The 24,898-nt window shown below is 43.4% G+C and overlaps 12 non-coding genes across 12 annotated transcripts; all 12 read right to left on the reverse strand.

Annotated features, from left to right (window-relative positions):
- Positions 1 to 711: 711 nt before the first annotated feature.
- On the reverse strand, positions 712 to 903 carry LOC141150716 (U2 spliceosomal RNA). The gene has a single exon (XR_012246842.1). It is a non-coding gene; the product is annotated as a U2 spliceosomal RNA (small nuclear RNA).
- Positions 904 to 7,057: 6,154 nt separating this feature from the next.
- On the reverse strand, positions 7,058 to 7,248 carry LOC141274859 (U2 spliceosomal RNA). Its single transcript, XR_012323121.1, has one exon. It is a non-coding gene; the product is annotated as a U2 spliceosomal RNA (small nuclear RNA).
- Positions 7,249 to 8,363: 1,115 nt separating this feature from the next.
- On the reverse strand, positions 8,364 to 8,554 carry LOC141274144 (U2 spliceosomal RNA). Its single transcript, XR_012322434.1, has one exon. It is a non-coding gene; the product is annotated as a U2 spliceosomal RNA (small nuclear RNA).
- Positions 8,555 to 9,669: 1,115 nt separating this feature from the next.
- Positions 9,670 to 9,860, reverse strand: LOC141274156 (U2 spliceosomal RNA). Its single transcript, XR_012322445.1, has one exon. It is a non-coding gene; the product is annotated as a U2 spliceosomal RNA (small nuclear RNA).
- Positions 9,861 to 10,975: 1,115 nt separating this feature from the next.
- LOC141274861 (U2 spliceosomal RNA) lies at positions 10,976 to 11,166 on the reverse strand. Its single transcript, XR_012323123.1, has one exon. It is a non-coding gene; the product is annotated as a U2 spliceosomal RNA (small nuclear RNA).
- Positions 11,167 to 12,281: 1,115 nt separating this feature from the next.
- Positions 12,282 to 12,472, reverse strand: LOC141274862 (U2 spliceosomal RNA). Its single transcript, XR_012323124.1, has one exon. It is a non-coding gene; the product is annotated as a U2 spliceosomal RNA (small nuclear RNA).
- Positions 12,473 to 13,584: 1,112 nt separating this feature from the next.
- On the reverse strand, positions 13,585 to 13,775 carry LOC141274863 (U2 spliceosomal RNA). The gene has a single exon (XR_012323125.1). It is a non-coding gene; the product is annotated as a U2 spliceosomal RNA (small nuclear RNA).
- A 1,115-nt stretch (positions 13,776 to 14,890) lies between these two features.
- LOC141274864 (U2 spliceosomal RNA) lies at positions 14,891 to 15,081 on the reverse strand. The gene has a single exon (XR_012323126.1). It is a non-coding gene; the product is annotated as a U2 spliceosomal RNA (small nuclear RNA).
- Positions 15,082 to 16,196: 1,115 nt separating this feature from the next.
- LOC141274865 (U2 spliceosomal RNA) lies at positions 16,197 to 16,387 on the reverse strand. Its single transcript, XR_012323127.1, has one exon. It is a non-coding gene; the product is annotated as a U2 spliceosomal RNA (small nuclear RNA).
- A 1,115-nt stretch (positions 16,388 to 17,502) lies between these two features.
- On the reverse strand, positions 17,503 to 17,693 carry LOC141149578 (U2 spliceosomal RNA). The gene has a single exon (XR_012245870.1). It is a non-coding gene; the product is annotated as a U2 spliceosomal RNA (small nuclear RNA).
- A 1,114-nt stretch (positions 17,694 to 18,807) lies between these two features.
- Positions 18,808 to 18,998, reverse strand: LOC141274866 (U2 spliceosomal RNA). The gene has a single exon (XR_012323128.1). It is a non-coding gene; the product is annotated as a U2 spliceosomal RNA (small nuclear RNA).
- Positions 18,999 to 20,113: 1,115 nt separating this feature from the next.
- LOC141150658 (U2 spliceosomal RNA) lies at positions 20,114 to 20,308 on the reverse strand. The gene has a single exon (XR_012246799.1). It is a non-coding gene; the product is annotated as a U2 spliceosomal RNA (small nuclear RNA).
- Positions 20,309 to 24,898: the final 4,590 nt, after the last annotated feature.

Consider the following 24,898-nt stretch of genomic DNA (forward strand, 5'->3'; position numbering starts at 1 on the left):
TATTATGACACGCGCAGCCAGCGTTCCATTGCCACATTCCATCTACTGCAGGCAGGATACCTGGCTGGCTGAATGTCGCTGAGAAGCTCACAGAGACCGCCATAAGCAACAGTTTAACAGAATGCCACAGACTAATCAACCAAACTTTTTGGGTTGGGTTCTCTTTTATAGTCTGCAGGCATTAAATGAAAGAAGTCAGTGTTCCAGCAGAGGGAGACAACGTTTCAGAAAAGGCATTGTAGCAAACCAAAAAAGAAATTTTAAGCGCAGCAGAGTAACCAGCGCACATACCTGTTAGCTCAGGTGAGTTTAAAAGGCTGCTGTTGATAACAAGGGCATTTGCTAAATAGATGGTGTGTGTGCAACAATATACTGAAAGGTCAATTATATTGTGCAGCTTATCTCACCACCTGTAGTTATTTAGGTGAAAGCTCCAAAATGCTTGCCTAATATGTCTGTTTATCCAAAAGGAAGTAAAAAGGGAGAGCTAGAAAGATAGCATTGCATCACATTACATGGCAATGCAATGCACAGTTGCTGAAGTTGAACCAAAATGAGCTTGTAATCTGGCTTCTGCAACTTTGAACATGAAAAATCCAATGAGGAGAAGAAAAGCAAAGCCAAAGAGTCCATCCCAAAATCCGACAAACAAGCAAAATGAACAAAAAACATTGAATTCAATTCTTTCTGATTTTAGAAACTGCATTAAAGAAGGGGTGCACCAGTCCTGGAGATACTGCAATACCAGGTCAATGCGTGGAGTGGACAGAGCAAGCTCTTTTTCCATCTCCCTGTTCTAAAAATCCATTTAATATATGGTCCCCAGATAGGGGACGTATCAGATATTAAACTGATAAGAACAGATTTTTTTTTTTTTTTTTTTTTCTCCTCAGACGAGGAAATTCCACAGTCTATGGAAACCAGACAAAGGAAAATTCCATCAAAACAGCTGCGTCAAATCCAATACGCAATTTGCTGTCCCCATCATCATCGGAAATATTTATTTCATATTTCAAAACAACAATAACAAAAATCAAGAGGTACTAACAATATATCTCCACTTTTTAACTTTCCATATTCCCTCCGCATCCACTTCCCCTCTCCTCTTTTTGTCCCATAGGAAACACACATACATCTTCCCCAAAATCACCTTCACACTATCCTTTACAGCAATTTCCTTCCTTTTAAACACATACACATTCCTCACATCCCATAACACTTCCTTTATACATGCAAGCATCAACCACAAGACTCTTTCCTTCGTCCCATCACATATTCCCAAACCAAACATAAACAACTCAAAAGACAACAAATTCACACCACACAATTCTTTACACAAAGGCCCCATTCTCCCAATCACATCTCTAGCATACTGGCAATTCCAAAAAACATGCAACACACTTTCCCTTCCACCACAGCCATTTCTTGGACACATTTCACTCCTCACCAAACCTCTATTCCTCTGAAATTCTCTCACAGGTAATACTCCATGTAAAGACTGCCACACAACTTCACTCTGTTTGTTGGTCATACCACTCATCCGCACTTTCTTCCAAACCTTCTGCACATCACCACCCCTAACCATATTTATTCCACATTCTACCTCTCTACATTCAATCATCCTATACATAGCCTTCTTATTCTCCAGCAATCTCACATCTGCATCACACAGTTCATACCTCACAAAAAACTTATAAACCCACACATACCATACAGGCATCTCAAAAGCAATCGGACATCGCAAATCCCTTTCTTGCCACTTTAAACGAAACAAATACGCTCCAAATAAATACCTACACATAGATGAAAACTTTCCATCCGCCCTAATCACTTTCAAAACAAACACAACGATATTCACACCAAAAAACACGTCCAAATTCGGAAAACCCAAACCACCTTTTTCCACTCTTTTAACCAAAATTTCTCTCCTAGCTCTCTCCATTTTCGAGTTCCACAAAAAAACAAATAAAATTCTATTCAAGCTTCTCATACACATATATCCTGGTGGAAATACTACCGCAATATATAAAAATATTGGCAACACCACACTCTTAACAATTAAAATCTTCCCAAAAAAGGATAAACTCCTCAATTTCCAAAAATTCAACTTCTGCTCAACTTTTCCTTTCGCATCATCCCAACTTTCTTTCCCATCCAAACTCTCTGAAAACTTCACACCCAAAACTTTAATAGGTCCATTCACTACATTCACACCTACATCCCTACTTAAACTTCCGCCTCCAAAACCCTTACACTCACTCTTTTCCCAATTCACTTTAAACGCAGATGCACCACAAAAAATAGACACTAACAACTTCACCCGCCTCACCGAACATTCAGAATCACATAATACACACACGTCATCCATATAACCACTCACCTTCCATTCTTTTCCTCCACCTCCCGGCACTTGCACACCACGAATTACCTTATCTTTCCTCAGCATACACAACAATGGCTCAATTGCACAAATAAATGCTACAGGGGACAAAGGACACCCCTGTCGCACACCCGAAAACACATTCACTTTCCTACCCACATACCCATTCATTAAAACACAGCTATAAACACCCGCATACAAACTTCTCACTCGCCCAACAAAATCAGCCGGAAAACCCATTTTTAACAACACTCTGAACAAAAAACCATGCGACAACCTATCATAAGCCTTTTCAAAATCCAAACTTAACAAAAATACACTCTTCTTACGACCCATGCAATCCCATAGACAATCTCTTAACATACACACACACTCATGAATCCGCCTCCCAGGTACCGCACAACACTGCTCATCCCCAATCACACTCTCTATCACATCATGCATCCTATTAGCCATAAGTTTTGCATAGATTTTATAATCACAATTAAGTAACGTTATTGGCCTCCAATTCCTCAGACTTTTCAAATCCCCTTTCTTAGGAATTAACACAACCAAACCTGCACGCATACTCTCAGTCACCTCCATGTTTCCCCACATATACTTACATACATCCACAAAGTCCTTACCAATCACACCCCACATCACACGATAAAATTCTACTGGGAGGCCATCCTCCCCCGGCGTCTTATTCAAAGCCATACTACACATAACCTTCCATACCTCATCACCAGTCACCTCACCCATCACTCTCTCTCTTTCTGCTTCACTCAACTTACTCTCTAACACACTCAAAACATCATTCTCCAAACATTCATCCCTCTGTTTCACTGCATACAGATCCTCATAAAACTTAGCCACCTCTTCACACATATCCTCTCCACTCACCTCACTTCCATCTGCTCCATACACCACGCTCATACTCTGTTTCTTTCCAAAAACTTTTTTAAAGAAAAACCGAGAACATTTCTCATCCTGCTCCATCTTATCAATCTTTGCCCTAAACACTATGCTTCTCCCTCTCTCCAACAAAAACTCACTAATCTCTTTTTTTACCTCTAAAATATCCTCCTCCACCTCAACTCCTCCTTCCCTTAACTTATACAAAACGCTCAACCGCGCGTTCAGTTTAACAAAACTCTCTCTTTTAATTGCTGCATACTTGTATCCTAAATTTTTAAAGAACATTTTTGTTTGTTTCTTCACCCAGTCCCACCACTCACAAACATTCCCAAACTCATTTTTATGCTTACACCATTCTTCATACCGCCTTTCATACTCCTTTCTCACATCTTCATTCTCTAACAGTTTAACATTTAACTTCCACAATCCTCTCCCAAACACTCCATCAACTTTTATATCCAACTCACACAACATACACACATGATCTGAAAAAAGAACGTTTTCCTGCCTATAATTAACAGAAACCATATTTTTAGAAATAAAACAATAATCCAATCTGGATTGTACCCTACCACTCTCAGAAAAGAAAGTGTTCAACAAAGGATTCATGTTACACACGCGCTGCATATCACACAACCCAAAATCATTCACTAACTCCAATAATGCTTTCCCAGACACATCCACATTCACTCTCCCCACATCACAGTTCATATCACCCACAATTACCACAGGTATTCTTCCTGGAACAAAAAGCTTAATTTTTTCAAATAAATTTTTGCGCTCATTTTTTTCAACTGGCGCATAAACATTAATAACACAAAACTTTACATTCTTGTATACAAAATTAGCAAGGATACATCTCCCCACCTCAATAACCAAATAATCACTCAAAACAACCTCCCTTCCTTTAACCAAAATACCCACACCATCATTCTTATTACATGCACTCCCCGACCACACAGACGCTCCATAAGACCATTCATCCCCTTTCACACCATCCACTACCCCACATTCTTGTAAACAAAAAATAGATGCATTTTGCATAGCTAAAAACTCAAAAATACCAGCTCTTCTTACTTTACTTTTAAACACTCTTACGTTTTGGGACACTATGGTAAATCCCATAATACTTCTACTCCTTCACCAATTACACAAAGAAATAGCCTTTGGCCTAAACCAAAGCTCACAAGAGGACAAAAAGAAAAAACATTTACAATATTATATGGTGACACTATCCAGCACCACCACTATCCTCCTCCGCCATCAGAACAGAACAGCTGGTTTCCGACCCGCTGGCTTCACCAGCCACACTCCTCATTCTGGCAGTTCTGATCTTCCTCTGAGGCTCACTAAAATCTGCATCATCACTGCCCCCACCATCCTCCCTACGACTCTTCTTTGCACCCCTATCATCCTCCGAAGAAAAATCTTCAATGTTTTCAGGACCCGAAGGGTGTTCAGGACTGTCGGGTTCCGAGATTTGCACTTCACATCCTGTTGCGTCCATTGCCTCTCCAAAAGTCATCATCTCAGGCAGCTCTGCTTCCACCACTTTCCTAGATATTCTCGCAGACACTGCCTTTTTCTCCACCTTTGCCACTTCCCTCCAGAACTCCTTTTCTTCCCTCCGCTTCTTCCTCATTTCTTCAGCAGAAGAAGAACATGGTCTCAGGGACACCTCCTCTGGCGCCGTAGAGGGAGAGGCTCTACCAGTTTCCCGCCTCCTTCCCTCTCTCTCCTCCCTCTCCAATCTTTCCAGCACTTTCAGTGCGCTTGCCATCTGCCTCCTCTCCAGCTCCTCCTCCTTCTGTTCTTTATCAGAACGTCTAGGTGCACTCATAGGACAGTCCTTATACATGTGATCACTACTCCCACAGACATCACAGGACTTGGCCTCTGGACACTGGTTGGCCATATGCCCCTCCTTTCTGCAATTTCGGCAACACTGCCCTTTAAGGCATGTTACCATGGTATGTCCGAAAGAAAAGCATCTACGGCAAAACATGGGCTGGCCTGGGTAAAAGAGGAAACCTCTATGGCCTGCAACGGAAAAATTTGATGGAGGGTGTCTAAAGCCCCCCACACTGTCAGGATCCCTTTTCAATTTCACACGGAATTTATACTGACAGTTAAAGATTCCTAGACAATTGACTTGCTTCACTCCCTTCCGCACATATTCACAGTAGCGAGAGAGGAAGCACTCCAGCAGCTCAGGGTCTGTAAAAGGGTTATAGACAGTCACAGTCACCTCCTTTTCTTGCAGACCAAACAAAGGTTCCCATCTAACTCCTTCCAAGCAGGGGTCACTAGAGTGACCACGGAGCCATTCAAAGACATTAAGGCAAACATCCTGGTCCATAAAGGTAACGTCATAATTACCTTGACGTGAAAATTCGTTGACACTGAAGATCTCAGAACGTCTTGCTCCAGCTTTGCCTTCAACGATGTCTTGGACAATGAAAACCACGTTGTTCTTGTTCTGGTCAGATGGATCCACGGACAAACGGATGGTGTTCTTCACAAAAGACATCTTGGATTCTGTCGGTATGGAATACCACAGGAAAAAGCAGAAAATCCTCCACAAAAGGGTCCGGATTCCTCCAGGAGACTCGCACCAATCAAGGTACAGTCATACGATCGCAGCCAAAAGGCCGAGAAGCGATAACCAGAATTGGTTTCAAACTACGGAGCCACCCAAGGATCCTGAAAAGTCCATTTGTGGAGATGAGCTCCTGGACTCCCGTTAAGAAGACATGTTGTCAACCTCTAGATCCCTTACATGCCTGCACTTTTCGGCTTGCTGCTGCTGCAATCCACGCGTTTTAGATCTGCATAACTCCACCTCTTTAAACACAGCACCTTCACCCCTGCTGTTCCCACCCGCCTCAACACCGTTGGAAGGGAGGAGAACCAATTAAGGCGGGGGGTGGGGTGGAACGAGCAGCTGTCTACCCTTAGCAGGAGGGCTCCTGATTACATACCTCTCCTGCTGCTGCTGCTGCTGGCTGTCCAGCAGCAGACTGAAGGTGGCTGCTGCTGTGCACAGGTATATAAAGGCTCAGAGCCTATTATGACACGCGCAGCCAGCGTTCCATTGCCACATTCCATCTACTGCAGGCAGGATACCTGGCTGGCTGAATGTCGCTGAGAAGCTCACAGAGACCGCCATAAGCAACAGTTTAACAGAATGCCACAGACTAATCAACCAAACTTTTTGGGTTGGGTTCTCTTTTATAGTCTGCAGGCATTAAATGAAAGAAGTCAGTGTTCCAGCAGAAGGAGACAACGTTTCAGAAAAGGCATTGTAGCAAACCAAAAAAGAAATTTTAAGCGCAGCAGAGTAACCAGCGCACATACCTGTTAGCTCAGGTGAGTTTAAAAGGCTGCTGTTGATAACAAGGGCATTTGCTAAATAGATGGTGTGTGTGCAACAATATACTGAAAGGTCAATTATATTGTGCAGCTTATCTCACCACCTGTAGTTATTTAGGTGAAAGCTCCAAAATGCTTGCCTAATATGTCTGTTTATCCAAAAGGAAGTAAAAAGGGAGAGCTAGAAAGATAGCATTGCATCACATTACATGGCAATGCAATGCACAGTTGCTGAAGTTGAACCAAAATGAGCTTGTAATCTGGCTTCTGCAACTTTGAACATGAAAAATCCAATGAGGAGAAGAAAAGCAAAGCCAAAGAGTCCATCCCAAAATCCGACAAACAAGCAAAATGAACAAAAAACATTGAATTCAATTCTTTCTGATTTTAGAAACTGCATTAAAGAAGGGGTGCACCGGTCCTGGAGATACTGCAATACCAGGTCAATGCGTGGAGTGGACAGAGCAAGCTCTTTTTCCATCTCCCTGTTCTAAAAATCCATTTAATATATGGTCCCCAGATAGGGGACGTATCAGATATTAAACTGATAAGAACAGATACTACACTTGATCTTAGCCAAAAGGCCGAGAAGCGATAACCAGAATTGGTTTCAAACTACGGAGCCACCCAAGGATCCTGAAAAGTCCATTTGTGGAGATGAGCTCCTGGACTCCCGTTAAGAAGACATGTTGTCAACCTCTAGATCCCTTACATGCCTGCACTTTTCGGCTTGCTGCTGCTGCAATCCACGCGTTTTAGATCTGCATAACTCCACCTCTTTAAACACAGCACCTTCACCCCCTGCTGTTCCCACCCGCCTCAACACCGTTGGAAGGGAGGAGAACCAATTAAGGCGGGGGGTGGGGTGGAACGAGCAGCTGTCTACCCTTAGCAGGAGGGCTCCTGATTACATACCTCTCCTGCTGCTGCTGCTGCTGGCTGTCCAGCAGCAGACTGAAGGTGGCTGCTGCTGTGCACAGGTATATAAAGGCTCAGAGCCTATTATGACACGCGCAGCCAGCGTTCCATTGCCACATTCCATCTACTGCAGGCAGGATACCTGGCTGGCTGAATGTCGCTGAGAAGCTCACAGAGACCGCCATAAGCAACAGTTTAACAGAATGCCACAGACTAATCAACCAAACTTTTTGGGTTGGGTTCTCTTTTATAGTCTGCAGGCATTAAATGAAAGAAGTCAGTGTTCCAGCAGAAGGAGACAACGTTTCAGAAAAGGCATTGTAGCAAACCAAAAAAGAAATTTTAAGCGCAGCAGAGTAACCAGCGCACATACCTGTTAGCTCAGGTGAGTTTAAAAGGCTGCTGTTGATAACAAGGGCATTTGCTAAATAGATGGTGTGTGTGCAACAATATACTGAAAGGTCAATTATATTGTGCAGCTTATCTCACCACCTGTAGTTATTTAGGTGAAAGCTCCAAAATGCTTGCCTAATATGTCTGTTTATCCAAAAGGAAGTAAAAAGGGAGAGCTAGAAAGATAGCATTGCATCACATTACATGGCAATGCAATGCACAGTTGCTGAAGTTGAACCAAAATGAGCTTGTAATCTGGCTTCTGCAACTTTGAACATGAAAAATCCAATGAGGAGAAGAAAAGCAAAGCCAAAGAGTCCATCCCAAAATCCGACAAACAAGCAAAATGAACAAAAAACATTGAATTCAATTCTTTCTGATTTTAGAAACTGCATTAAAGAAGGGGTGCACCGGTCCTGGAGATACTGCAATACCAGGTCAATGCGTGGAGTGGACAGAGCAAGCTCTTTTTCCATCTCCCTGTTCTAAAAATCCATTTAATATATGGTCCCCAGATAGGGGACATATCAGATATTAAACTGATAAGAACAGATACTACACTTGATCTTAGCCAAAAGGCCGAGAAGCGATAACCAGAATTGGTTTCAAACTACGGAGCCACCCAAGGATCCTGAAAAGTCCATTTGTGGAGATGAGCTCCTGGACTCCCGTTAAGAAGACATGTTGTCAACCTCTAGATCCCTTACATGCCTGCACTTTTCGGCTTGCTGCTGCTGCAATCCACGCGTTTTAGATCTGCATAACTCCACCTCTTTAAACACAGCACCTTCACCCCCTGCTGTTCCCACCCGCCTCAACACCGTTGGAAGGGAGGAGAACCAATTAAGGCGGGGGGTGGGGTGGAATGAGCAGCTGTCTACCCTTAGCAGGAGGGCTCCTGATTACATACCTCTCCTGCTGCTGCTGCTGCTGGCTGTCCAGCAGCAGACTGAAGGTGGCTGCTGCTGTGCACAGGTATATAAAGGCTCAGAGCCTATTATGACACGCGCAGCCAGCGTTCCATTGCCACATTCCATCTACTGCAGGCAGGATACCTGGCTGGCTGAATGTCGCTGAGAAGCTCACAGAGACCGCCATAAGCAACAGTTTAACAGAATGCCACAGAGTAATCAACCAAACTTTTTGGGTTGGGTTCTCTTTTATAGTCTGCAGGCATTAAATGAAAGAAGTCAGTGTTCCAGCAGAAGGAGACAACGTTTCAGAAAAGGCATTGTAGCAAACCAAAAAAGAAATTTTAAGCGCAGCAGAGTAACCAGCGCACATACCTGTTAGCTCAGGTGAGTTTAAAAGGCTGCTGTTGATAACAAGGGCATTTGCTAAATAGATGGTGTGTGTGCAACAATATACTGAAAGGTCAATTATATTGTGCAGCTTATCTCACCACCTGTAGTTATTTAGGTGAAAGCTCCAAAATGCTTGCCTAATATGTCTGTTTATCCAAAAGGAAGTAAAAAGGGAGAGCTAGAAAGATAGCATTGCATCACATTACATGGCAATGCAATGCACAGTTGCTGAAGTTGAACCAAAATGAGCTTGTAATCTGGCTTCTGCAACTTTGAACATGAAAAATCCAATGAGGAGAAGAAAAGCAAAGCCAAAGAGTCCATCCCAAAATCCGACAAACAAGCAAAATGAACAAAAAACATTGAATTCAATTCTTTCTGATTTTAGAAACTGCATTAAAGAAGGGGTGCACCGGTCCTGGAGATACTGCAATACCAGGTCAATGCGTGGAGTGGACAGAGCAAGCTCTTTTTCCATCTCCCTGTTCTAAAAATCCATTTAATATATGGTCCCCAGATAGGGGACATATCAGATATTAAACTGATAAGAACAGATACTACACTTGATCTTAGCCAAAAGGCCGAGAAGCGATAACCAGAATTGGTTTCAAACTACGGAGCCACCCAAGGATCCTGAAAAGTCCATTTGTGGAGATGAGCTCCTGGACTCCCGTTAAGAAGACATGTTGTCAACCTCTAGATCCCTTACATGCCTGCACTTTTCGGCTTGCTGCTGCTGCAATCCACGCGTTTTAGATCTGCATAACTCCACCTCTTTAAACACAGCACCTTCACCCCCTGCTGTTCCCACCCGCCTCAACACCGTTGGAAGGGAGGAGAACCAATTAAGGCGGGGGGTGGGGTGGAATGAGCAGCTGTCTACCCTTAGCAGGAGGGCTCCTGATTACATACCTCTCCTGCTGCTGCTGCTGCTGGCTGTCCAGCAGCAGACTGAAGGTGGCTGCTGCTGTGCACAGGTATATAAAGGCTCAGAGCCTATTATGACACGCGCAGCCAGCGTTCCATTGCCACATTCCATCTACTGCAGGCAGGATACCTGGCTGGCTGAATGTCGCTGAGAAGCTCACAGAGACCGCCATAAGCAACAGTTTAACAGAATGCCACAGAGTAATCAACCAAACTTTTTGGGTTGGGTTCTCTTTTATAGTCTGCAGGCATTAAATGAAAGAAGTCAGTGTTCCAGCAGAAGGAGACAACGTTTCAGAAAAGGCATTGTAGCAAACCAAAAAAGAAATTTTAAGCGCAGCAGAGTAACCAGCGCACATACCTGTTAGCTCAGGTGAGTTTAAAAGGCTGCTGTTGATAACAAGGGCATTTGCTAAATAGATGGTGTGTGTGCAACAATATACTGAAAGGTCAATTATATTGTGCAGCTTATCTCACCACCTGTAGTTATTTAGGTGAAAGCTCCAAAATGCTTGCCTAATATGTCTGTTTATCCAAAAGGAAGTAAAAAGGGAGAGCTAGAAAGATAGCATTGCATCACATTACATGGCAATGCAATGCACAGTTGCTGAAGTTGAACCAAAATGAGCTTGTAATCTGGCTTCTGCAACTTTGAACATGAAAAATCCAATGAGGAGAAGAAAAGCAAAGCCAAAGAGTCCATCCCAAAATCCGACAAACAAGCAAAATGAACAAAAAACATTGAATTTAATTCTTTCTGATTTTAGAAACTGCAAAAAAGAAGGGGTGCACCGGTCCTGGAGATACTGCAATACCAGGTCAATGCGTGGAGTGGACAGAGCAAGCTCTTTTTCCATCTCCCTGTTCTAAAAATCCATTTAATATATGGTCCCCAGATAGGGGACGTATCAGATATTAAACTGATAAGAACAGATACTACACTTGATCTTAGCCAAAAGGCCGAGAAGCGATAACCAGAATTGGTTTCAAACTACGGAGCCACCCAAGGATCCTGAAAAGTCCATTTGTGGAGATGAGCTCCTGGACTCCCGTTAAGAAGACATGTTGTCAACCTCTAGATCCCTTACATGCCTGCACTTTTCGGCTTGCTGCTGCTGCAATCCACGCGTTTTAGATCTGCATAACTCCACCTCTTTAAACACAGCACCTTCACCCCCTGCTGTTCCCACCCGCCTCAACACCGTTGGAAGGGAGGAGAACCAATTAAGGCGGGGGGTGGGGTGGAACGAGCAGCTGTCTACCCTTAGCAGGAGGGCTCCTGATTACATACCTCTCCTGCTGCTGCTGCTGCTGGCTGTCCAGCAGCAGACTGAAGGTGGCTGCTGCTGTGCACAGGTATATAAAGGCTCAGAGCCTATTATGACACGCGCAGCCAGCGTTCCATTGCCACATTCCATCTACTGCAGGCAGGATACCTGGCTGGCTGAATGTCGCTGAGAAGCTCACAGAGACCGCCATAAGCAACAGTTTAACAGAATGCCACAGACTAATCAACCAAACTTTTTGGGTTGGGTTCTCTTTTATAGTCTGCAGGCATTAAATGAAAGAAGTCAGTGTTCCAGCAGAAGGAGACAACGTTTCAGAAAAGGCATTGTAGCAAACCAAAAAAGAAATTTTAAGCGCAGCAGAGTAACCAGCGCACATACCTGTTAGTTCAGGTGAGTTTAAAAGGCTGCTGTTGATAACAAGGGCATTTGCTAAATAGATGGTGTGTGTGCAACAATATACTGAAAGGTCAATTATATTGTGCAGCTTATCTCACCACCTGTAGTTATTTAGGTGAAAGCTCCAAAATGCTTGCCTAATATGTCTGTTTATCCAAAAGGAAGTAAAAAGGGAGAGCTAGAAAGATAGCATTGCATCACATTACATGGCAATGCAATGCACAGTTGCTGAAGTTGAACCAAAATGAGCTTGTAATCTGGCTTCTGCAACTTTGAACATGAAAAATCCAATGAGGAGAAGAAAAGCAAAGCCAAAGAGTCCATCCCAAAATCCGACAAACAAGCAAAATGAACAAAAAACATTGAATTCAATTCTTTCTGATTTTAGAAACTGCATTAAAGAAGGGGTGCACCGGTCCTGGAGATACTGCAATACCAGGTCAATGCGTGGAGTGGACAGAGCAAGCTCTTTTTCCATCTCCCTGTTCTAAAAATCCATTTAATATATGGTCCCCAGATAGGGGACGTATCAGATATTAAACTGATAAGAACAGATACTACACTTGATCTTAGCCAAAAGGCCGAGAAGCGATAACCAGAATTGGTTTCAAACTACGGAGCCACCCAAGGATCCTGAAAAGTCCATTTGTGGAGATGAGCTCCTGGACTCCCGTTAAGAAGACATGTTGTCAACCTCTAGATCCCTTACATGCCTGCACTTTTCGGCTTGCTGCTGCTGCAATCCACGCGTTTTAGATCTGCATAACTCCACCTCTTTAAACACAGCACCTTCACCCCCTGCTGTTCCCACCCGCCTCAACACCGTTGGAAGGGAGGAGAACCAATTAAGGCGGGGGGTGGGGTGGAACGAGCAGCTGTCTACCCTTAGCAGGAGGGCTCCTGATTACATACCTCTCCTGCTGCTGCTGCTGGCTGTCCAGCAGCAGACTGAAGGTGGCTGCTGCTGTGCACAGGTATATAAAGGCTCAGAGCCTATTATGACACGCGCAGCCAGCGTTCCATTGCCACATTCCATCTACTGCAGGCAGGATACCTGGCTGGCTGAATGTCGCTGAGAAGCTCACAGAGACCGCCATAAGCAACAGTTTAACAGAATGCCACAGACTAATCAACCAAACTTTTTGGGTTGGGTTCTCTTTTATAGTCTGCAGGCATTAAATGAAAGAAGTCAGTGTTCCAGCAGAAGGAGACAACGTTTCAGAAAAGGCATTGTAGCAAACCAAAAAAGAAATTTTAAGCGCAGCAGAGTAACCAGCGCACATACCTGTTAGCTCAGGTGAGTTTAAAAGGCTGCTGTTGATAACAAGGGCATTTGCTAAATAGATGGTGTGTGTGCAACAATATACTGAAAGGTCAATTATATTGTGCAGCTTATCTCACCACCTGTAGTTATTTAGGTGAAAGCTCCAAAATGCTTGCCTAATATGTCTGTTTATCCAAAAGGAAGTAAAAAGGGAGAGCTAGAAAGATAGCATTGCATCACATTACATGGCAATGCAATGCACAGTTGCTGAAGTTGAACCAAAATGAGCTTGTAATCTGGCTTCTGCAACTTTGAACATGAAAAATCCAATGAGGAGAAGAAAAGCAAAGCCAAAGAGTCCATCCCAAAATCCGACAAACAAGCAAAATGAACAAAAAACATTGAATTCAATTCTTTCTGATTTTAGAAACTGCATTAAAGAAGGGGTGCACCGGTCCTGGAGATACTGCAATACCAGGTCAATGCGTGGAGTGGACAGAGCAAGCTCTTTTTCCATCTCCCTGTTCTAAAAATCCATTTAATATATGGTCCCCAGATAGGGGACGTATCAGATATTAAACTGATAAGAACAGATACTACACTTGATCTTAGCCAAAAGGCCGAGAAGCGATAACCAGAATTGGTTTCAAACTACGGAGCCACCCAAGGATCCTGAAAAGTCCATTTGTGGAGATGAGCTCCTGGACTCCCGTTAAGAAGACATGTTGTCAACCTCTAGATCCCTTACATGCCTGCACTTTTCGGCTTGCTGCTGCTGCAATCCACGCGTTTTAGATCTGCATAACTCCACCTCTTTAAACACAGCACCTTCACCCCCTGCTGTTCCCACCCGCCTCAACACCGTTGGAAGGGAGGAGAACCAATTAAGGCGGGGGGTGGGGTGGAACGAGCAGCTGTCTACCCTTAGCAGGAGGGCTCCTGATTACATACCTCTCCTGCTGCTGCTGCTGCTGGCTGTCCAGCAGCAGACTGAAGGTGGCTGCTGCTGTGCACAGGTATATAAAGGCTCAGAGCCTATTATGACACGCGCAGCCAGCGTTCCATTGCCACATTCCATCTACTGCAGGCAGGATACCTGGCTGGCTGAATGTCGCTGAGAAGCTCACAGAGACCGCCATAAGCAACAGTTTAACAGAATGCCACAGACTAATCAACCAAACTTTTTGGGTTGGGTTCTCTTTTATAGTCTGCAGGCATTAAATGAAAGAAGTCAGTGTTCCAGCAGAAGGAGACAACGTTTCAGAAAAGGCATTGTAGCAAACCAAAAAAGAAATTTTAAGCGCAGCAGAGTAACCAGCGCACATACCTGTTAGCTCAGGTGAGTTTAAAAGGCTGCTGTTGATAACAAGGGCATTTGCTAAATAGATGGTGTGTGTGCAACAATATACTGAAAGGTCAATTATATTGTGCAGCTTATCTCACCACCTGTAGTTATTTAGGTGAAAGCTCCAAAATGCTTGCCTAATATGTCTGTTTATCCAAAAGGAAGTAAAAAGGGAGAGCTAGAAAGATAGCATTGCATCACATTACATGGCAATGCAATGCACAGTTGCTGAAGTTGAACCAAAATGAGCTTGTAATCTGGCTTCTGCAACTTTGAACATGAAAAATCCAATGAGGAGAAGAAAAGCAAAGCCAAAGAGTCCATCCCAAAATCCGACAAACAAGCAAAATGAACAAAAAACATTGAATTCAATTCTTTCTGATTTTAGAAACTGCATTAAAGAAGGGGTGCACCGGTCCTGGAGATACTGCAATACCAGGTCAATGCGTGGAGTGGACAGAGCAAGCTCTTTTTCCATCTCCCTGTTCTAAAAATCCATTTAATATATGGTCCCCAGATAGGGGACGTATCAGATATTAAACTGATAAGAACAGATACTACACTTGATCTTAGCCAAAAGGCCGAGAAGCGATAACCAGAATTGGTTTCAAACTACGGAGCCACCCAAGGATCCTGAAAAGTCCATTTGTGGAGATGAGCTCCTGGACTCCCGTTAAGAAGACATGTTGTCAACCTCTAGATCCCTTACATGCCTGCACTTTTCGGCTTGCTGCTGCTGCAATCCACGCGATTTAGATCTGCATAACTCCACCTCTTTAAACACAGCACCTTCACCCCCTGCTGTTCCCACCCGCCTCAACACCGTTGGAAGGGAGGAGAACCAATTAAGGCGGGGGGTGGGGTGGAACGAGCAGCTGTCTACCCTTAGCAGGAGGGCTCCTGATTACATACCTCTCCTGCTGCTGCTGCTGCTGGCTGTCCAGCAGCAGACTGAAGGTGGCTGCTGCTGTGCACAGGTATATAAAGGCTCAGAGCCTATTATGACACGCGCAGCCAGCGTTCCATTGCCACATTCCATCTACTGCAGGCAGGATACCTGGCTGGCTGAATGTCGCTGAGAAGCTCACAGAGACCGCCATAAGCAACAGTTTAACAGAATGCCACAGACTAATCAACCAAACTTTTTGGGTTGGGTTCTCTTTTATAGTCTGCAGGCATTAAATGAAAGAAGTCAGTGTTCCAGCAGAAGGAGACAACGTTTCAGAAAAGGCATTGTAGCAAACCAAAAAAGAAATTTTAAGCGCAGCAGAGTAACCAGCGCACATACCTGTTAGCTCAGGTGAGTTTAAAAGGCTGCTGTTGATAACAAGGGCATTTGCTAAATAGATGGTGTGTGTGCAACAATATACTGAAAGGTCAATTATATTGTGCAGCTTATCTCACCACCTGTAGTTATTTAGGTGAAAGCTCCAAAATGCTTGCCTAATATGTCTGTTTATCCAAAAGGAAGTAAAAAGGGAGAGCTAGAAAGATAGCATTACATCACATTACATGGCAATGCAATGCACAGTTGCTGAAGTTGAACCAAAATGAGCTTGTAATCTGGCTTCTGCAACTTTGAACATGAAAAATCCAATGAGGAGAAGAAAAGCAAAGCCAAAGAGTCCATCCCAAAATCCGACAAACAAGCAAAATGAACAAAAAACATTGAATTCAATTCTTTCTGATTTTAGAAACTGCATTAAAGAAGGGGTGCACCGGTCCTGGAGATACTGCAATACCAGGTCAATGCGTGGAGTGGACAGAGCAAGCTCTTTTTCCATCTCCCTGTTCTAAAAATCCATTTAATATATGGTCCCCAGATAGGGGACGTATCAGATATTAAACTGATAAGAACAGATACTACACTTGATCTTAGCCAAAAGGCCGAGAAGCGATAACCAGAATTGGTTTCAAACTACGGAGCCACCCAAGGATCCTGAAAAGTCCATTTGTGGAGATGAGCTCCTGGACTCCCGTTAAGAAGACATGTTGTCAACCTCTAGATCCCTTACATGCCTGCACTTTTCGGCTTGCTGCTGCTGCAATCCACGCGATTTAGATCTGCATAACTCCACCTCTTTAAACACAGCACCTTCACCCCCTGCTGTTCCCACCCGCCTCAACACCGTTGGAAGGGAGGAGAACCAATTAAGGCGGGGGGTGGGGTGGAACGAGCAGCTGTCTACCCTTAGCAGGAGGGCTCCTGATTACATACCTCTCCTGCTGCTGCTGCTGCTGGCTGTCCAGCAGCAGACTGAAGGTGGCTGCTGCTGTGCACAGGTATATAAAGGCTCAGAGCCTATTATGACACGCGCAGCCAGCGTTCCATTGCCACATTCCATCTACTGCAGGCAGGATACCTGGCTGGCTGAATGTCGCTGAGAAGCTCACAGAGACCGCCATAAGCAACAGTTTAACAGAATGCCACAGACTAATCAACCAAACTTTTTGGGTTGGGTTCTCTTTTATAGTCTGCAGGCATTAAATGAAAGAAGTCAGTGTTCCAGCAGAAGGAGACAACGTTTCAGAAAAGGCATTGTAGCAAACCAAAAAAGAAATTTTAAGCGCAGCAGAGTAACCAGCGCACATACCTGTTAGCTCAGGTGAGTTTAAAAGGCTGCTGTTGATAACAAGGGCATTTGCTAAATAGATGGTGTGTGTGCAACAATATACTGAAAGGTCAATTATATTGTGCAGCTTATCTCACCACCTGTAGTTATTTAGGTGAAAGCTCCAAAATGCTTGCCTAATATGTCTGTTTATTCAAAAGGAAGTAAAAAGGGAGAGCTAGAAAGATAGCATTGCATGACATTACATGGCAATGCAATGCACAGTTGCTGAAGTTGAACCAAAATGAGCTTGTAATCTGGCTTCTGCAACTTTGAACATGAAAAATCCAATGAGGAGAAGAAAAGCAAAGCCAAAGAGTCCATCCCAAAATCCGACAAACAAGCAAAATGAACAAAAAACATTGAATTCAATTCTTTCTGATTTTAGAAACTGCATTAAAGAAGGGGTGCACCGGTCCTGGAGATACTGCAATACCAGGTCAATGCGTGGAGTGGACAGAGCAAGCTCTTTTTCCATCTCCCTGTTCTAAAAATCCATTTAATATATGGTCCCCAGATAGGGGACGTATCAGATATTAAACTGATAAGAACAGATACTACACTTGATCTTAGCCAAAAGGCCGAGAAGCGGTAACCAGAATTGGTTTCAAACTACGGAGCCACCCAAGGATCCTGAAAAGTCCATTTGTGGAGATGAGCTCCTGGACTCCCGTTAAGAAGACATGTTGTCAACCTCTAGATCCCTTACATGCCTGCACTTTTCGGCTTGCTGCTGCTGCAATCCACGCGTTTTAGATCTGCATAACTCCACCTCTTTAAACACAGCACCTTCACCCCCTGCTGTTCCCACCCGCCTCAACACCGTTGGAAGGGAGGAGAACCAATTAAGGCGGGGGGTGGGGTGGAACGAGCAGCTGTCTACCCTTAGCAGGAGGGCTCCTGATTACATACCTCTCCTGCTGCTGCTGCTGCTTTCTGTCCAGCAGCAGACTGAAGGTGGCTGCTGCTGTGCACAGGTATATAAAGGCTCAGAGCCTATTATGACACGCGCAGCCAGCGTTCCATTGCCACATTCCATCTACTGCAGGCAGGATACCTGGCTGGCTGAATGTCGCTGAGAAGCTCACAGAGACCGCCATAAGCAACAGTTTAACAGAATGCCACAGACTAATCAACCAAACTTTTTGGGTTGGGTTCTCTTTTATAGTCTGCAGGCATTAAATGAAAGAATCAGTGTTCCAGCAGAAGGAGACAACGTTTCAGAAAAGGCATTGTAGCAAACCAAAAAAGAAATTTTAAGCGCAGCAGAGTAACCAGCGCACATACCTGTTAGCTCAGGTGAGTTTAAAAGGCTGCTGTTGATAACAAGGGCATTTGCTAAATAGATGGTGTGTGTGCAACAATATACTGAAAGGTCAATTATATTGTGCAGCTTATCTCACCACCTGTAGTTATTTAGGTGAAAGCTCCAAAATGCTTGCCTAATATGTCTGTTTATCCAAAAGGAAGTAAAAAGGGAGAGCTAGAAAGATAGCATTGCATCACATTACATGGCAATGCAATGCACAGTTGCTGAAGTTGAACCAAAATGAGCTTGTAATCTGGCTTCTGCAACTTTGAACATGAAAAATCCAATGAGAAGAAGAAAAGCAAAGCCAAAGAGTCCATCCCAAAATCCGACAAACAAGCAAAATGAACAAAAAACATTGAATTCAATTCTTTCTGATTTTAGAAACTGCATTAAAGAAGGGGTGCACCGGTCCTGGAGATACTGCAATACCAGGTCAATGCGTGGAGTGGACAGAGCAAGCTCTTTTTCCATCTCCCTGTTCTAAAAATCCATTTAATATATGGTCCCCAGATAGGGGACGTATCAGATATTAAACTGATAAGAACAGATACTACACTTGATCTTAGCCAAAAGGCCGAGAAGCGATAACCAGAATTGGTTTCAAACTACGGAGCCACCCAAGGATCCTGAAAAGTCCATTTGTGGAGATGAGCTCCTGGACTCCCGTTAAGAAGACATGTTGTCAACCTCTAGATCCCTTACATGCCTGCACTTTTCGGCTTGCTGCTGCTGCAATCCACGCGTTTTAGATCTGCATAACTCCACCTCTTTAAACACAGCACCTTCACCCCCTGCTGTTCCCACCCGCCTCAACACCGTTGGAAGGGAGGAGAACCAATTAAGGCGGGGGGTGGGGTGGAACGAGCAGCTGTCTACCCTTAGCAGGAGGGCTCCTGATTACATACCTCTCCTGCTGCTGCTGCTGCTGGCTGTCCAGCAGCAGACTGAAGGTGGCTGCTGCTGTGCACAGGTATATAAAGGCTCAGAGCCTATTATGACACGCGCAGCCAGCGTTCCATTGCCACATTCCATCTACTGCAGGCAGGATACCTGGCTGGCTGAATGTCGCTGAGAAGCTCACAGAGACCGCCATAAGCAACAGTTTAACAGAATGCCACAGACTAATCAACCAAACTTTTTGGGTTGGGTTCTCTTTTATAGTCTGCAGGCATTAAATGAAAGAAGTCAGTGTTCCAGCAGAAGGAGACAACGTTTCAGAAAAGGCATTGTAGCAAACCAAAAAAGAAATTTTAAGCGCAGCAGAGTAACCAGCGCACATACCTGTTAGCTCAGGTGAGTTTAAAAGGCTGCTGTTGATAACAAGGGCATTTGCTAAATAGATGGTGTGTGTGCAACAATATACTGAAAGGTCAATTATATTGTGCAGCTTATCTCACCACCTGTAGTTATTTAGGTGAAAGCTCCAAAATGCTTGCCTAATATGTCTGTTTATCCAAAAGGAAGTAAAAAGGGAGAGCTAGAAAGATAGCATTGCATCACATTACATGGCAATGCAATGCACAGTTGCTGAAGTTGAACCAAAATGAGCTTGTAATCTGGCTTCTGCAACTTTGAACATGAAAAATCCAATGAGGAGAAGAAAAGCAAAGCCAAAGAGTCCATCCCAAAATCCGACAAACAAGCAAAATGAACAAAAAACATTGAATTCAATTCTTTCTGATTTTAGAAACTGCATTAAAGAAGGGGTGCACCGGTCCTGGAGATACTGCAATACCAGGTCAATGCGTGGAGTGGACAGAGCAAGCTCTTTTTCCATCTCCCTGTTCTAAAAATCCATTTAATATATGGTCCCCAGATAGGGGACGTATCAGATATTAAACTGATAAGAACAGATTTTTTTTTTTTTTCCTCAGATTAAGACCCACATTAATTTATGCATCATAGCGCATATTCACATAAGGGTTCTCAAATCATCATTCGGAAAAACAAAAACAAAATCCCAAAAAACACAACCCTGCAATTAACTGTTACTTACTGTAAGAAGTCCAATGTGAAAAGTTCCAGAGTGCTTCTGCTGCTGTCTCACCATACTTCTTTTTATCCAATAAATAGGCATAAAACAGTCTAGCAAGAAAAATCCTTCTGCATTCCATGGGGGAAAAAACAATCTTTTTAAAAATCACCAAATTCCGAACGTCCCATAAAACCTCTTTATATATGACAAAAATAATCCAGCTTGCCCGCTTCCTTTGCGAGTACTTAAAATCTTGACCTATTAAAATCCTTTCAAAATCGAAACAATGAAAACCAACTAAAGCAACAAACATACGTGACAACAAGGTAAAAACTTTTTTAGCAAAAAAACAGTCCCAAAAAATATGCTGTATTGTTTCCACCTTATTGCAACCTTCCCTAGGACATAGTTCTTGAACCTTTATCCCCCGGTCATTCAAAAAAGCCCTTGTTGGCAAGCATCCATGCAACGCCATCCAGGTTACATCCTTCTGTCTGTTGCTGATTCCACGCATGAAAAAAAGCTTCCACACCTGTCCAGACTGTGCATTATTACAAAACGGCACATCACATAACATCTCCTTCTTCTTAATACCTGAGACAATCAGTTTTTTGTCCGGTCTAACCATGGAGCTTATCCCATTTTGATCATAGAAGGACCTAAGCACCACATAAAAAAACGGTATCACAAACGAAACTGGTTTTCTTAAATCCTTCTCACACCAGCTCCATTTCTGGAAAAGCCGTCCTGCTAAATATTTGCACATGTCCGCAGTCCTGTTATTGCACTGGGATAATTTATAAATGTTCAAAAAATAATGCATTCTTAAAAATAAGTCAATGTTAGGAAAATCACAACCCCCATTTTCCACAGAACACATAACCATTCCTCTTCTTAGTTTCTCCATTTTGGATCCCCAAAAAAACACAAACAGTTTCCTTGTCACTCTCTTTGTCCAAAGCACAGCAGGTGGGAAAATCAAAGCAGTGTACAGCAGAAGCGGGAGATTCACAGACTTGATTACCAGCACTTTCCCTCTCAGCGACAGGTTCCTTAGTTTCCAAAAGTTCAACTTCTGATCCATTTTGTCTTCTAGAATCTTCAGGCTGCTTTTCCCTTTCAGTTCCTTCTCAAAGATGACACCAAGAACCTCAATTTCCTCCCTACTCTCCACTCCTGCCACGTTAACCTCAACCTGCCTCCCAAAGTTACAAAGCTGGCACTTTCCCCAATTCACCGCCATACCAGCCACACAACAAAAAATCCTTACGTGCAAATTCACTCTATTGAGATCCGCCTGTGAACCACAAGTAAAAACAATATCATCCATATAACTTAAAGACTTGACTGGACCCCCGGATCCCCCAGGAATAAAAACACCAGCCACACACTTGTCAACTTGCACACTTTTTAAAAGGGCCTCCACCACACAGATAAAAAGAATTGGTGACAGGGGACAACCCTGCCTAACTCCCGATAAAATATTAAAACTGGAACTCACATGCCCATTAACTAAAATCTGGCTACTGACCCCACAATAAAAACTCTTAATGACCATCAATAATTTATCCGGAACACCAAGGTGACTTAAAGCAGAGAACAAAAATCTATGTGATATTTTATCAAAGGCTTTCTCCAGGTCCACCGACTGTAACAAAAGAGCATTCTTATTCAAATTAGCCTGATAAATTAAGTCTCTTAGAAGCAGCAAATTATCTGAAATTTTCCTACCAGGCACTGCACATGCCTGATACTCCCCCACCATATCACCTATCACATCTGCCAGTCTACCAGCCACAATTTTAGAAATAATTTTGTAATCACTGTTTAACAATGTTATGGGCCTCCAATTTTTAATATCCCTCATGTCCCCTTTCTTATGAATCAGCGTAACAATCCCCCTACGCATAGAAACCGATAAAATCCCATGAGTAAAACCATATTGCACCACCCGGGAAAACTCCACACCTATAATATCCCAAAATCTAACATAAAATTCAGCAGGAAGACCATCACAGCCTGGCGTCTTGCCTTTCGCCAAGCCATCCACTGCCCGTCTAATTTCATCTTTCCCAACCTCCTCACTTAAAAACCCAATTTTCTCCTCAGGAATATTATTAGTTAATACTTTGCAATAATCATTAATTTCCGCATCACTGGCTCTACTATCGTTAGAGAAGAGTGTTTCATAAAAGGAAAGAATACTGCCAATCATCTCATCCCCAGATACCTCCCCTGCAGGAGAAAAAACAGACTTAAAAACCCCTTTAGGTTTAAAACATTTTTTAAAAAAGTATCTCGAACATTGCTCATTTTCCTCCATGTGCTTTATTTTTGCCTTAAACATAATAGTCTTCCCTTTTTCAATAAGTATCTTCTTCAGTTCGTCCTTCAAATCTGCAATCTCTTTATCCACCTCCATCCCCACTCTCTTAAACTTATGGAGTACTTCCAATTTTGAAATAACAGCAGCATCATGATCCCTTTTGGCTTTCGCTCTCCTAAAACACACCCCTTTAAAATAACATGCAAATTTCTCCTTAGCCCAGTCCCACCACTCTAGCAAAACTTTAAAAAGGTGCTGTTCAGACACACAAGACAAAAACACTTTATTAAAACCAACCTTAACACTCTCCTCTTCCAGCAGGCTTACGTTCAGCTTCCAGAGTCCCTTTCCAAAAGCCAGGGACTCAGCTATACACATATCTACCACTATCATCTTGTGGTCAGAAAAAGTCGTCATCACGTGGTTGCACTTGGCCACCTTAATCCCTTCAGACATAAAAACATAGTCAATTCGGGAAACACTACGTCCACTATCTGATATGTATGTGAACTTATCACTTGGCCCAACCATCAGACCAGCATCCGTGTAGCGTAAATCCTGCACAATCTGATTTAAAATATTAGACGTAACATCAGTCCTACCTTCCGTAGAGCTCTTACGATCTTTTGCGGATCTGACACAATTAAAATCTCCAGCCACTATAGTGAAGTCTCTGCCTGGTAAAAACAACTTTAGAGACTCCAAAAACCCAACTCTTGCTTGTTTATCAGCAGGGGCATAAACATTAAAAACCCGTACCCGCTGACCTAAAAAATCCACTAATAAAAACAAACATCTCCCAGGTACGATTACTTTAAACTCTAAAACCTTTAGACTGGAATTACACAGTAAAATGCCCACCCCTTCATTCCTGTTTTCTGAGCATGGGGACCAAAAAGATTGCCCCTTATTCCACTCACTCTCATGCGGGGCAGATTTAATTACACATTCCTGCAGACAGACAATATCTGCATTCACACTCTCAATGTAATCCAGTATCCCTGCTCTCCTACAAGCAGAACCAATCCCTCGTACATTCAGAGAAGCAACACACAACGCCATCATAACAACAGGAAGAAATCTCCACCATACCCGATCCATCATGAACCAGGAGAAAACCCACTCGTGCCACCCACTTTTCTACGTATATCAGGCGACTCAGAACTCGAGTCCCTGTTAGAATAACCTGGTCTTAGGGAGACTGGATCTTCCTGCCCCCCAGACCAACACCCCTCCACCTTACTTCTTTTAATCACGGAGGCATAACTCTCCTCCTTGCCATCATCTTCCTTCTCATTTTCACTCCAATCACTGTTAACCCTATCACGCTGCTGAGGGGTTATAGTTCCATCCGAATCAGAATCCTCCTCCTCCAAAACCTCCATTTCCTCACCCCCATCTCTTCCCAAAACAGGATTCACTGACTCCGCCATATTAGACAAATCCATCCCATCACCCGGGCCATGCACATCAGCTACTTTGTTTATTACTTCCAGCCCCTCCCTCAAACCAACTTTCTTCTGGCTCCGCCCCTTTTCCTCCATCTTGGGCACCGCATGGTCTCTTCCCCTACCACCATCTTGTTTTTGGCTTTCCCCCTCTGAGTCTGAGCCTTCGCCCTCCTCCCCACTTTCCTGCCGAGTCTTCTTCTGCCTCTCTTCAGCGTCCACCTGTGACCTAGGAATCTGAGCCCACAATCTACATTTCCTTGCAAGGTGATCTGCATGTCCACACAAATCACACACCTTATTCATTGGGCAACCACTTGCAACATGCCCAGATTTCCCACAACCTCTACAAACATCACCTTGCACTGGACAATCTTTCTGAACATGTCCAAACTCATGACACTTCCTACAATATTCCATCTGTCCATTATAAAAACAAAATCCCCTTTCTCCTCCGATAGAAAACTGTGCAGGAATGCTCTTGGCACCCCCAATAGCTCTATCATCCGGTCTCAGTTTTACAACATATCTCCTCTTGCCATTTAGATAATTGTATTTGTTCTTCATTCTTCCCAAAAATTTAACCTCACTACAATACCGAGCTAAAAAATTGGAAACAGTCTCATCCGGAACTTTAGGGTTATACATGTGCACAACCACATACTTATATGTCTGCTGGAACAGAGGTTCCAGTGCAATAAACTCTAGGCATTTCAATTCCTTTTCTTCCTTCATTC

The sequence above is a fragment of the Phyllobates terribilis genome, unplaced genomic scaffold (genome assembly GCF_046119375.1).
Source record: "Phyllobates terribilis strain yellow unplaced genomic scaffold, ASM4611937v1 Scaffold_5__5_contigs__length_657084704, whole genome shotgun sequence".
In the NCBI taxonomy this organism is placed as follows: domain Eukaryota; kingdom Metazoa; phylum Chordata; class Amphibia; order Anura; family Dendrobatidae; genus Phyllobates; species Phyllobates terribilis.